The sequence below is a fragment of the Marmota marmota genome, unplaced genomic scaffold (assembly GCF_001458135.2).
Source record: "Marmota marmota marmota unplaced genomic scaffold, marMar, whole genome shotgun sequence".
In the NCBI taxonomy this organism is placed as follows: Eukaryota; Metazoa; Chordata; class Mammalia; order Rodentia; family Sciuridae; genus Marmota; species Marmota marmota.
The window spans coordinates 8,604,463-8,617,819 of record NW_025999945.1 but is presented as its reverse complement, the minus strand read 5'-3'; the positions used below and the strand labels follow the sequence as shown (position 1 = coordinate 8,617,819).

The following is a 13,357-nucleotide window of genomic DNA, read 5'->3' as shown; positions in this document are numbered from 1 at the left end:
TCTTTTCCTCCACCAACTAAGGTTATGTGTTTGGAGGTTTGTGAATTAACTAAAAGATTAATAGAAGATATGATGTTAACTTTTCCATTATGACTACAGAATTGTGCAAAAAAAAAAAGTGGATTTCTTGATAATTAGAGATAGGGGTTTATGTATCTAACCAAATCAGGAAGAAGAGGGAGAAGGCTGGGGAGGTGGCTCACACCTGTAATCCCAGTGGCTCCAGAGGCTGAGGCAGGAGAATCATGAATTCAAAACCAGCCTCAGCAAAAAAGCAAGGTGCTAAGTAAAATCTTGTCTCTAAAATAAATAAATAAATAAAAATACATAAAAAATCAGGGGCTGGGGATGTGGCTCAGTGGTTGAGTGTCCCTGAGTTCAAGCCCTGGTACCATAAACAAACAAAAGTTTCTTCAGGAAAAAAAATGGTTCTTAGGAGGATAAACAGGAGGCAGCAAAGTTTGTAATTTTGTGTATTCAGGTGACTGAGATCTCCATTTTCTTTTCTGGCCAGTGAAACTCCCCGGAGAGGGGATGTGTGTGGCAGGCTCACTCCTGGAAGTTTTTGCCTCTGAAGAAACAAAACTCTGAAAAAGCTGCTTTTTGCATCTGTAGAATTTCAAATGTCTTCAGTCTAAAACAATCCTATCAAGTCTGAGGGTCTGAGTGGATACTCACAGATAACTGGCTGGAGTATCCCTGTTCATGGAACAGATAACTGAAAGCTGTCCTTATTCTCTCCAGTTACACAGTGGTATCAGGGGAAGGCAACTCTGAATTTGGGCACTGTCTGGCCAGTCCAAGTCATGTTCCTTTTTGCTGTTTTACTGGTCAAACCTTTGGTTAGAGTGGCTTGGGTTAAACTGTTTAAGGGAACATTTTGACTTGTCACCTTCATTACATGCCTAAACCAAATGCCTTTCTGTAAATGGAATAAAAAGTCCTTTGGCAAGTCTCAGTCACTAGGAGGAGCAAGGAGCTGTCTTATGTGCCTGTTCTCTTTCCAAACGACAGGACCCTCTCACTGTTGTTACCCATCATTAAAACCAAAACACAATTCCAACACACATCCACTATATAATGACGAAAACTTAAAAGACTAAAAATACCATGTATAAGGGAAGATTTAGATAAGTACCAATAAGAATGTAAAGTGCACAGCCATTTTGGAAAACTTCTACAAGAGTTGGCCATGTGTACATACTGAGATCCAGCTTGTTTTATGGGTATATGACCTACAGAAATACAAAATATGTTCAAGAGACATATACAAGAATAATCACAGAACTACCTTTCAAATAGCCTCAAACTGGAAGCTATCCAAATGCCCTGCAATATTAGAGTGGATAAATTATATCTGCAAACGGAATGCTATAAACAGCAAGAATGAAGATCAATGAGTATATGCAATATTATAGAAAGACCTCACAATTAATGTTGATCAAACCAAGCCAGAGAGGGCTGGGATGTAGCTCAGGAGCACAGCATGTGCTTAGCATAGGTAAGGCCCTTGGTTGATCCCCAGCACTGCACCCACCAAGAGCCACAAGAGAGTTCATATGATGCCATGTATACAAATGGATGGGGGGGGTAAACACAAGGTGGCTGATACTGCTGACTCGTGATTTGGGTTTTGGATATACAGTTGTGTTTATTTTGGGAAAATATATTGATGCACACTGATCTAATTTTCTATAAGTTTCAATAGAGTATTCAAAACAAAGAGCAGGAGCTGGTACTTGGGTTAAATGGAATTTTTTTCCCCAGGCAGTCTCTGTCAAATTCACTTTTCACACTCATAAGTAACCAAAGTTCCTTTCTGGCTGTCATTGCTACCAGTTACCCATCCAAACTGGTGGGCTTCCCGAACAGCCAAACCTCAACATTCCTGCTCCTCATCTTCCCCTCCTCCCATCTCCCTTTTACTCTTCCTTAAGCCTGAACATTCAGGAGGAATTTTTGGGAAAAAAATATATAGTCATTTTTGGGGAAAGGAATGAAGTACAAAAACAAATCCATCCATTAATCTCTGAAGTTGATTGCAGAGCCAGGATCCCCATCACTCACAGAAGGAGAGCCTGTGTTGATTTGCCTGACAAGTTTTGTTTAACATCTAATACCTACTGGCCTCACATTCACAATATAGTCTGGTTGTTTTTTTTTTAACATTATTCTATTTGTTTTAATTCTGGAATAACTATAAATTCACATTATCAGAATTTAGATCCTACATATTCTTTACACAGTTTCCTCCTAGAATCTTGCAAAACTATATAATAGTATCACAACTAAAATGCTAACATTGATACACTCAAGGCCCAGAATATTTCCATCTCCAGGAAAATCACTCACGTTGCCCGGTTATAGTCACACCCACTTCCCTCTGCTCCTGCCACCCTCAGCCCCTGGCACCCACTAATTTGTTCTCCACTTCTATAACATTATTTCAAGAATATTATATAAATGGGAATGTATAAATTATATAACTTCTGGGGACTGCTCCTTCAGTCTCTGCAGATTCATCTGGGCTGTTTTATCAATAGTTCATTCCATTTTAATTACCAAGTGGTAGTCTATGGTCTGGACACACCAGTCTACGTAACTTGAAAGTTATATATTTGGAGAGTTTCTAGTTTTGTGCTTTAACAAATGAAGCTACTGTAAATAATTCATGTACAGGTTGTCTTCATTTTTTGTGGGATAAATGCAACTGAAGGGTCATATGGTGATTTCTTGTTTAGTTTTGTTGTTGTTATTTTGGGTACTGAGGATTGAACCCAGGGTCTCATGAATGCTAGGCAAGTGCTCTACCTCTGAGCTACATCCCCAGCCTCCATGTTTTGTTTTTAAACTACAAACCACTTTTATAGAGCAGGTATACCACTTACATATCCACCAAAATGTATGAGTGATCCAACTTCTCAAAATCTTCTTGAGCCTTTAGTATTGCCACTACTTTTCATTTTAGCCAGTATTGTCCTATTGTGCTTATAATTTGATCTCCCTAATGGCTAATGTTGAACCTTTCTTCATGTGCACATTTGCCATTTGTATATCCTCTTCAGTGAAATATCTTTTTTTTTTCTAATTGGACTTTTTAACATGGCTATTTTTAAACCACTTTATAGAGCAATTTCAAATTACTCAGTGCAGAATTGATCAGAGAGTAGAGTTCCCATATAGCCTATCAACACCCCTCCCTCACTTTCCCTTACATTTGTTGTAATTGAGCAATTCTGTCATTGACCCATTCTAAAGCCCATGGTTTATGTGTGTATATGTGGTACTGGGGATCAAACTAGGGGTGCTTTACCATCAAGCTACAACCCCAGCCACTTTTATTTTATTCTGAGACAGGGTTACACTAAGTGGCTGTGCTGACTTCAAACTTGTGATTCTCCAGCCTCAGCCTCAGCCTCAGCCTCAGCCTCCTGAGTCGCTGGGATTATAAACATGTGCACCACAGTGCATGGCTCCTTTTTATGTTTTGACAAATACATGATGTTGGGTAACCACCATTTTAGTACCAGACAAATTTAACAGCCCTAAAACTGCATGTGCTCCAGCTTGTGATACCCTCCCTGTTCCCTGAACCACTGGCAACCACTGATTCTTTACTGTCTGTAGTCCTGTTTTCCCAAATGTCATCTATTTGGAATCAGATAGTAGGTAGATTTTTCGGCCTTTTACCCAGCAATCTGCATTTAGGGGTTCTCATGTCTTTTCCTTGCTCCATAGCTCATCTCTTTTTATCACTGAATAATATTCCATTATTGGTATGGATTTTTTTTTCAATTTGTCTGAAGTATATCCTGGTTGCTTCCCGTTTTGAGCATTCATGAATAAAGCTGCTGTAAATATACATGTGCAGGTTTCTGTGTGGAAATTGTTTTCATTTGGATGAAGATCTATGAGCACGACTGTTGAATTGTGTAGTAGAATTATATATTGCTTATATATGTGCTGGGCACGGAATCCAGGACTTTCACTGAGCCACATCCCCAGCCCAGCTTTGTAAGAAACTGCCCAACTCTCTTCCAAAGTGGCTGCATATTATAATTTCATTCCTAATGGCAATGAGTTCCTCTTGCTCTATATCCTTTTTCAGCATTTGAGATTGTCAGTGTTTTGGATTTTCACCATTTCAAGAGATGTTTAGTGGTTATCTTCTTGTTTCAACTTGCAATTCTTTTAACATATGATGTAGGACATCGTTTCGTATGCTTATTTGCCATCTGTGTATCTTCTTCGATGAGATGTCTGTTCAAATCTTTTGCCCATTTTTAACATCAGGTTTAGTTTTCTTATTGTTAAATTTGAGGGAGGGGTTCTGGGGATTGAACCCAAGAGTGCTCTACCACTCAGCTACATCCCCAGCTCTTTTTATTTTGAGACAGGGTCTCACTAACTAAATTGCTGAGGCTGTCCTTCCATTTGTACTCTTCATGCCTCAGCCTCCTAAGTAGCTGGGAGTACAGGTGCGCCCCACCTATTGTCAAGTTTCTTTTTTTTTTTAGAGAGAGAAATTTTTTTTTTAATGTTTATTTTTTAGTTTTTGGCGGACACAACATCTTTGTTTTTGTATGTGGTGCTGAGGATCGAACCCGGGCCACACGCATGCCAGGCGAGCGTGCTACCGCTTGAGCCACATCCCCAGCCCTTGTCAAGTTTCTTGAAGATGATGCCTTTGGTGTTTTATCTAAAAAGCCTTCACTAAACTCTAGGTCATCTATATTTTCTTCTAGTTTATTTTCTGGAATTGTTACAGTTTTGTGTTTTACACTTAGGTCTGTGACCAATTTTTTTTAATATTTATTTTTTTGTTTTAGGTGGACACAATATCTTTATTTATTTTTATGTGGTGCTGAGGATCGAACCCAGTGCCTCGTGCATGCCAGGCCAGTACACTACCACTTGAGCCACATTCCCAGCCCCATGTGACAAATTTTTTTAATATACATTTTTTTTTAGTTGTAGCTGGACACAATACCTTTATTTTATTTATTTTTATGTGGTGCTGAGGATTGAACCCAGGATCTCGAACATGCTAGGTGAGTGCTCTACTGCTGAGCCACATCCCTGGCCCCATGTGACCAATTTTGAGTTAGGTTTTGTGAAAGGTACAAGGTATGTGACTAAATTTTTTTTTTCTTTTTTTTGCATGCAGATGTCTAGCTCTGCACCATTTGTTGACAAGACTGTCTTTTCTGTACTGAATTACCTTTGCTCCAGGAACACTCAACCCGTGAGCCACATCCCTAGTCTTTTATTTTTTATTTTGAGACAGTCTCACTAAGTTGCTCAGGCTGACCTTGAACTTGTGATCCTCTCAAGCTGTTGAGATTATAGGTGTACACTACTACATTTATTAATTTTCTAATTTAAACCAGGCTTGCATACCCGGTCATGGTGTATAATTCTTGTTATACATTTTTGAATTTAATTTGCTATTGAGGACTTTTTGTACCTACATTTATTAGCTATATATTTTGTCTGTAGTTCTCCTTTCTTGTAGGGTACCCCCTGGGTTCGATCTCTTGTAAAACACACACACACTTGGTGGAATTCATCAGTGAAATCCTCTGGGTCTGGTGCTGTTTGGAGTTATTTTCGATGGTTTCTTCAAGTAGACATGCACCTATTCAGATGATCTATTTCTTCTTGTGTTTCAGTGTGTGGTGATAAGGCATCAAGGATTTGATCTGTTTCATCTGAGTTATTAAATTTGGGGGCATAGAATTGTTAATATTCTTTTTTGCAGTACTAGGGATTGAACCCAGGGGTACTCTGCCACCAAGTAATATCCTGGGGGTCTCCCTATGTTGCTGAGGCTGGCCTTGAACTTGGGATCTGTTACAGTTTAGATGTGGTAACCCCCACAAAGTTCATATGTGAGATAATGCAAAGTTTGGAGGAGAAATGATTGGGTTATAGCCTTAGCCTAATCAGTGAGTTAATTTTGGATGGGATTAACTAAAGTGGTAGGGTGTGGCTGGAGGAGGTGGGAATTGGGGTGTGGCTTTGGTGTATATATTTGTATCTGGAGAGTGGAGTCCCTCTCCACTTCTTTATCACCATACTCTGCCACACTCTCCCGCCATAATGCTCTGCCTTCACCTTGAGCCCCAAGGAATGGAGCTGGCCTTCTATGGACTAAGACCTCTGAAACTGTGAGCCCTCGAATAAACTTTACCTCTTCTACAGTTGTTCTAGACAGATCCTTTAGTCACAGCAGCAGAAAAGCTAAGATAGGGGCCTCCTGTCTTGGTCTCCCAACTCATTGGAATTACAGGTGTGTGTCCCTGAACCCAGTTTTATTGTGAACATTTTTTTATGAATGAAATAATATAGTATTTGTTATCTTCTATGACTTCTCTCACTTAGCAAAACGTTTTTAAGATTCATCCACATTACAGCATGTCAGTACTTCAGTTCTTTTTTATCCTTCATTCCTTTCTATGGTCATTCCGTGTTCTGTTTGAACATTTGTCAGCTGATGGACACATTGTTCTGTATTCCAAACAGCAATATGAAAGTTCCAGTTACCCTGCAGCTTCATCAGGTGTTAGTGTCATCAGGTTAAAACTTGAGCTTGCTAAGCACAGAGGCACATACCCTTCTGGGAAATAGGGAGGCTGAGGTAGGAGGATCACAAGTTCAAGGTCAGCCTCAAACTTAATGAGATCCTTTCTCGAAATGTCTTCTTCCATATCTTCATTTCCCAATATTGGATTATTGTGTATTGGATTTTCTTTTTCTATCTTCCATGATTTCTGCCTGCCTGCTCTTCCATATTTTCTACCAGTTCATCACTGCATCACATTGTAAGTAACTTTTTAAAATCAGTATTCCAGTTCACAAACTCTCTTTATCTGTGTTAATTTACATACCTATTTCTTATATGCAGGTTCCTTTTCAAATCTACCAATCTTTTGTAATGTTTAATCATTTAATGGTCTTTCAAATTATTCTATTTGCATCTCCTAACTCTTCCTCCAGTAGATGATGTGTATACAAGTTTAAATTTACCTGAGTATCTTTTCCTGCTGTGGAAATTCTATAGGACCCTATCTGAAATTGTCCCTACAGGGAAGTTTTATCTTTGCTACTTGCCTGGTGGGGAAGTACACATTTGTAATCAGTGACTTGGGAGACTGAGGCAGTATCAAAGCTGGCCTCAGCTACTTAGCAAGATCCTGTCTCAAAATTATAAAATAAGAGCCAGGCACGGTGGCACATGCCTGTAATCCCAGTGGCTCTGGAGGATCACAAGTTCAAAGTCTGCCTCAGCAATGGTGAGGTGCTAAGCAACTCAGTAAGACCCTGACTCTAAATAAAATACAAAATAGGGCTGGGGGTGTGGCTCAGTGGTTGAGTACCCGAGTTCCCCTCCTCCCAAAAAGAAAGAAAAATGAAAGGGACTAGGATGTAACTCAGTGACAGAGGTGCCCTGGGTTCAATCCCCAGTATTAAATAATTTTTTTTTTCTGATGCGAGAATTGCCTTTATTTTTTTTGAGCTGTGGTTCCTATAGTATACATTTATTATAAATCCAGACATTAAACCTAACTGTTTTGTAGGCCTGGGATTCTAATTTTTCACAGATGACTCTGTTTCAGGATAGTTGTTCTAGTACCATTTGAATACAAGATCTCTTTGTGGCTTTTATAGAGATTAAATCTCATCTCTGTGGGGACTGAGATCCTATTTCCCTTGTATTCAACAGAATTTGGTTTGAATGTAAATTACCCGAGATTTACAGAAACCCTTTCTGGAAACAGGAGGTAATTTTTATCTTGTTAGAGATGATTGTTGACACTGCTTTGTGTGAACAGCAAACATTTTCTATTAATAGACATAACTAAAGTTTTTATTCTGATTTACATTGAGTTCTGTGTTATTTTTTTTAAATCATTTTAAACACATTTATTTAATACGTGGTGCTGAAGATTGAACCCAGAACTTTGTGCATGTGAGGACAGCACTCTGCCAACTGAACTACCTCCCAGCCCAAGTTCTGTGTTATTTGATAACATGATTCACTTAAGATTCCACTAACCTGCATATATTCTGGGAAACTGAGGAGGTCCATAGAAGGTAGAAGACTGTATTCAGAATAAATATTTGGAACAGATGTATGATGGAATGCTTGTTACTTTTCTGTAACTTCTGTGTTCTGTAGTTCTACTTCTGTCTTTTAAATGGTTATATTCTCAAATAGCTTCCCTGGAAAATTCCCCGGATTATTTATTTTTGGATAAGCTTATTTAAGCCATCCAGAAGGATTAAGGCTACAGCAGTTCAGCCCCAACATCAAAGAGTTTCATCTTTGTTACCATTATGATAAGCTCTGTTGAAAGACTAAGATTTCTTTGAGAAATGTTTGTATAAAAAGTGTATGTACTGTATGAATGTGTAAATATACATGAGAAACAAATTTTATCCCAAATCCAAATTTTTAAGATTTTCCTACAGGAAACATTAGTGATAAGAACCTCTGAATTTATAATTATTTTAACTGTTTGAAGTTTTCTATAACATACAAAAAAAAAAAAAAGTGGAAACAGTATAATGAATATCTATGAACCCATTACCTAACTTAAAATAGCACCAACATTCCATCAAACTTGCTTTATTTCCCACATCCACACAATTTAAAAGTCATAACTATCTCATCACAGCCACAAAAGTGACAGCAAATATCATTCATTACTCAATTCAAACTTCCTGGAATCTCTGTTGTTATCCCAGCCCTGCCCTACCCCCTACTGCTAGGGACCAAACCCAGGGCTTCCTCCTTGCTTGCCAAGTGCTGTCACTGAGCTACCTCCACCTCTAGCCTCCATTATTCTTAAGATGTACTACCGTGACTGGGACATTTAAAAATATTTAGTTCTTACAAAGTAGTTTTAGTTTTAAAAATAAAATGTGTAATGCAATATTTCACAACTCAAAAGATTTTTAAAATGTTAAAAGTTATACTAGGCCTGGCACAGTGGTGCACACTTATACTCCCAGCCACTTGGGAGGCAGGAAGATTAGCAGTTTGAGGCTAGCCTTAGCAACTTAGTGAGACCCTGTCTCAAAATAAAATAAAAAGGGTCTGGGAATGTAGATAAGTGGTAGAGCACCCCTGGGTTCAATACCCAGTACCAAAAAGAGGGGAGGAAAAAAAAGGTTATGCTATTTCCCACTCAAGAGATAGTGACTATTGTCATTTTCTTGTCTATCCATCTAGAAACATTTTACTAATTACACATACATATTTTCAGATTTTAAAAAAACCTTTAAAATTTTAAACTACCTAAATATCTGACTTCTAGTTCTATCTGACCTTTTAAATCAGGGGAAACTAACTCTGTTTGAATTCTTATGTCCCTTATACTATCTCTTTAATGATATTGCTCCTTGCATATATTCTTAGATCATAGCAATTGATATTTTCTATGTTAAATAGCTGGTTTATGGAAATAGCTAATAAATCATTAACAAAGTTTTAACTCAAGTACACAGGATATTTGACATAAAGCCACAAGTTTCTTTTTGGTCTTCTAATTTTGAATATGAATCCCCAAATAATGAAGATAGTGTCGAGCTTTTCAAAAAAATCTGTGGATCTTGACTGCCTAGTGTGGTGGTGCACGCCTGTAATCCCAGAAGCTTAGGAGGCTAATACAGGAGGATCACGATTTCAAGGCCAGCCTCAGCAATGGTGAGGTGCTCAGCAACTCAGTGAGACCCTGTCTCTAAATAAAATATTAAATAGGGCTGGGGGTGTGGCTCAGTGGTTGAGTGCCCCTGAATTCAATCCCCAGTATCCCCCCCACAAATAAAAAAAATCTGTGGATCTGAATTATTTTTATGATCATTTCCTACAAATAACACACAATTGCATATATTTTACAATTTCAATCTTATATTTATTCTCTTCTGGAATGCTAGGTTTAATGTTACAGTATGGTTGCCAAAACTACTGAAATGTGACAGATGTCCATGTCTAAGTGCTGCAGAACAGTATAACTTTTAATAATTTTAAACAAAACACTTGTTATTGTACAGCTGAGGTCTGATGGTTTTTAAACTGATGCCTATATGTATGGCCAGCCACAAACCTTGGGGATGTTTATTACCTGTGTATGTATATATATATATATATATATATATATAAATACACACACACAAATATATCCCATACATGTGTATACACAGAGGCATGTATTAATTTATGTGTGGAATTTATAAAATAATTATATACATACATGCATATCTATATACATATACCCACCCTCACCATTGAGCTCACTCTTATAACACAATCAGCTTCATGCCCAATTATTGCTGCCCAGTATAACTACATGATTTTAGTGCCAAAACCATGCACCTTTTGGGTGCAGAATAGATACATTTATGCATATAGATATGAGTATGTTTGTGTATATAAAGAAAGTATCTCTCCCTTTGCTGCTTCTGTCATGCATTACTATAATAAACAGTCTTTTCACCATAGGTTTTGGAATTTTAAACAGTGTAAAATCTACTTTTGGAAAACTGTATATGTTCATAGTTACAAAATATATATATTATATATATATATAATATATATGATTGAAACCTATTGAGTACATATGTTCTTTGAATCTGGCTATACCCTAGCCATTAGATAAATTAAAAAAACAAAACACACCCTCTTAATAGGATGTTATGGTAGCCTTAAATATACCAGTACCTGTATTTAGAATAGTTATTATATTTTAAAAGTTGACAAAATGATGTTAAAGACTTGAAAAACACTATGCATCCACATTAAATATATAAAGGTTTTCACCAAGGGCCTGGTTCAATTCATTGTCTAACATTTTCATGTTCCAAGATTGACTAATATTATAGTCGTTATTTTTATATTCTTATAATTATGGCTCATTGAGGCTTTTGTACAAAAAAGCCCTATTCTTTAATCAGTTATAAAAACAAGTTCTATGTAAAAGGGAAAATGTACATGAACACGAAAGTACTCATGGATATCATCCTGTACAAAGCGACTGTGTAGAAAGAGGAGGCTTGTGCCTTGTAAGAACACCTCCCAGTAGCACATGTAAACCTGGTTTGGTTCCTCTGCTCTGCAGCTATTCAGCATGTAAAATTTAAACGGTTTCACATTAACATTTAAATTTAATACAGTGCAAATATTTTGAGAATAACTTGTTCCCCCCAGTGAAACAAGAGCCAGCATTATGCTGGATATTCTTCAGATTTATTTACACGTTGAGTTAAAAGTTCACCATAAACTTAGAAATTTTGCTGAATATCAGCAGAAATGTAACTGAACTAGCAGCAATTGCATTTACAATATTTGATAGTTATTTAAGAGAATGCATAAAATTTTCAAGGCTGTATTCTGAATCATACTGCTCTTGATCCCAAAGATCACTCAGGTTTTCAAGAATTGATTTCATACTTGCTTTTCCAGAAGTTGAGGTATCAGCCTTTTCTGCTTTGCCATCCTTAAGAAAAATTGGCAGAAACATAAAATGAAACATTATTCAGACATGACTTCAAAAGATAGCCCATCCAATTTTCCCACAGGTCTAGTAATTTTATCATTTTTTAGTTTGTACTTAGGAAGAAATTTTGAAACAGCATTATCAAGAATTTTATAGTAATTTTGTTTATTTTGTCATCCTCCCCGATCCCAGCCCCTTATCTGTATTAGTCAGATCCATAGTTAAACACCAGTTTTTTCCTTGCCCTTTATCTTTAGATAGGAATCCACATATATTCCTGAAACAAGGATATTCTCCAATATAACAAAATTAGATGAAGGAGTTTTAACAGTGCTAGATTAAATGTTCTAATATATAGTCCATTTGTAAATTCTTCCAATTGTCTCCAAAGTGGCCTTTATGGCAATAGCTCATTTCCCTGGAATATCCGAGGCTAGTTCCACTTTGTGAATAATTTTTTTAAACAGAGTAAGAACTATTTGAAGATAGGTATACATGTATCTTGAGGTTAAATATCCCTCATTCTTTCAACTTTACTCCTAGGATATGACTCAAGAGCTTTCCTCCATTATGACCATCAGGGACTAATTTGTTACCACTAAAATGTAGCACCCAGAATGAGACACTACTGCACATGTGGTTTAACATACAGAATATTCTCAGGCTTGGATGCTATAATTCTGCTATTATAGTTTAATTTCATCTTTATAAAAGATCATTTCTAACCACAAATTATATTGAGTATGCAGCTGATTTTCTGAACCTGTGAAGGTTTTTTTGTTTTTGTTTATTGATACTGGGGATTGTACTCAGGGGCACTTGACCACCGAGCCACATCTCCAGCCCTATTTTGTATTTAGAGCAAGGTCTCACTGAGTTGCTTAGCGCCTCGCTGTTGCTGAGGCTGGCTTTTTTAGATCCTCCTATCTCAGCCTCCCGAGCCACTGGGATTACAAGCGTGCACTACTATGCCCGGCTCTGAAGGTTTTTAAATTCAATACTATCAGTTTTGTATCCTGAGACTAGTATTTCCAGCTGGTGCACCTTTTTGATTGTGGACTATTATCTGATGTATTGATTCTATCATCTACTATAAAAATAATGACTACTATTTATTGAGAATCTACTTTAGGTATCCTAACTGCATATATAGATATAGATATAGATAGATCTATATCTTTATCCTCACAACCAGGAAGCCTGTGAATACATTAAACACAAAACAAATTGTGTAAGTTTCCTACCTTATCAAGAGTAAAGAGATCAAGAAGTTGATCAGTTCCCATACTCTGCAAACTAGAATTCTCTTGGCTAATAACGGTATTAGCTATGTTCATCTTGAATTTCTGCAAACCCATTATTTTCTCTTCCAATGTTCCTCTGGTTATTAATCGGTAAACATTAACCACACGTTTCTGAATGAGAAAAACAATTAAGCAACTGTAGCACACATTGATAAATTCTACGGTTTACCAAGTCAGGGGACTAATCTTAAGCACTTCTGTTTTTTTCTTCCCATTATTTTTTTATTGGGGCATTATAGTTGTCCATAATGATGGGGTTTATTGCTACACATTCATATATGTACATGTACTAAGTACTTTCTATTATGCTAATTAGAACTGGATTTTTTTGTCTGGCTGCATGAGTTCAATGTATGCAAAAACCATAGACTATTAGGGAGGGACAGTGACCCAGGTTTTCTTAGCCCCAAGCACCTCATTTAATACATAAGGAAATGATACTACAGACAAGTTTAGCGACTATCAAAGACTACAACTTGTTAACATCAGAGTAAGAGCCTGAACCTGAATCAAGTCTTTCCCTTTTTTTTTTTTTTTTTTTTTTTTTTTTTT

The 13,357-nt window shown here is 37.0% G+C and overlaps 1 protein-coding gene and 1 long non-coding RNA gene across 2 annotated transcripts in view; one reads left to right on the top strand and one right to left on the bottom strand.

Annotated features, from left to right (window-relative positions):
* Positions 1-13,357, top strand: part of Cpeb3 (cytoplasmic polyadenylation element binding protein 3) — a 208,803-nt gene that overhangs the window by 187,945 nt on the left and 7,501 nt on the right. The window lies entirely within an intron of this gene.
* On the bottom strand, positions 9,899-13,341 carry LOC125616434. The gene is made up of 2 exons (XR_007347064.1): positions 12,746-13,341; positions 9,899-11,501 (listed from the first exon to the last, which is right to left on the bottom strand). It is a non-coding gene; the product is annotated as an uncharacterized LOC125616434 (long non-coding RNA).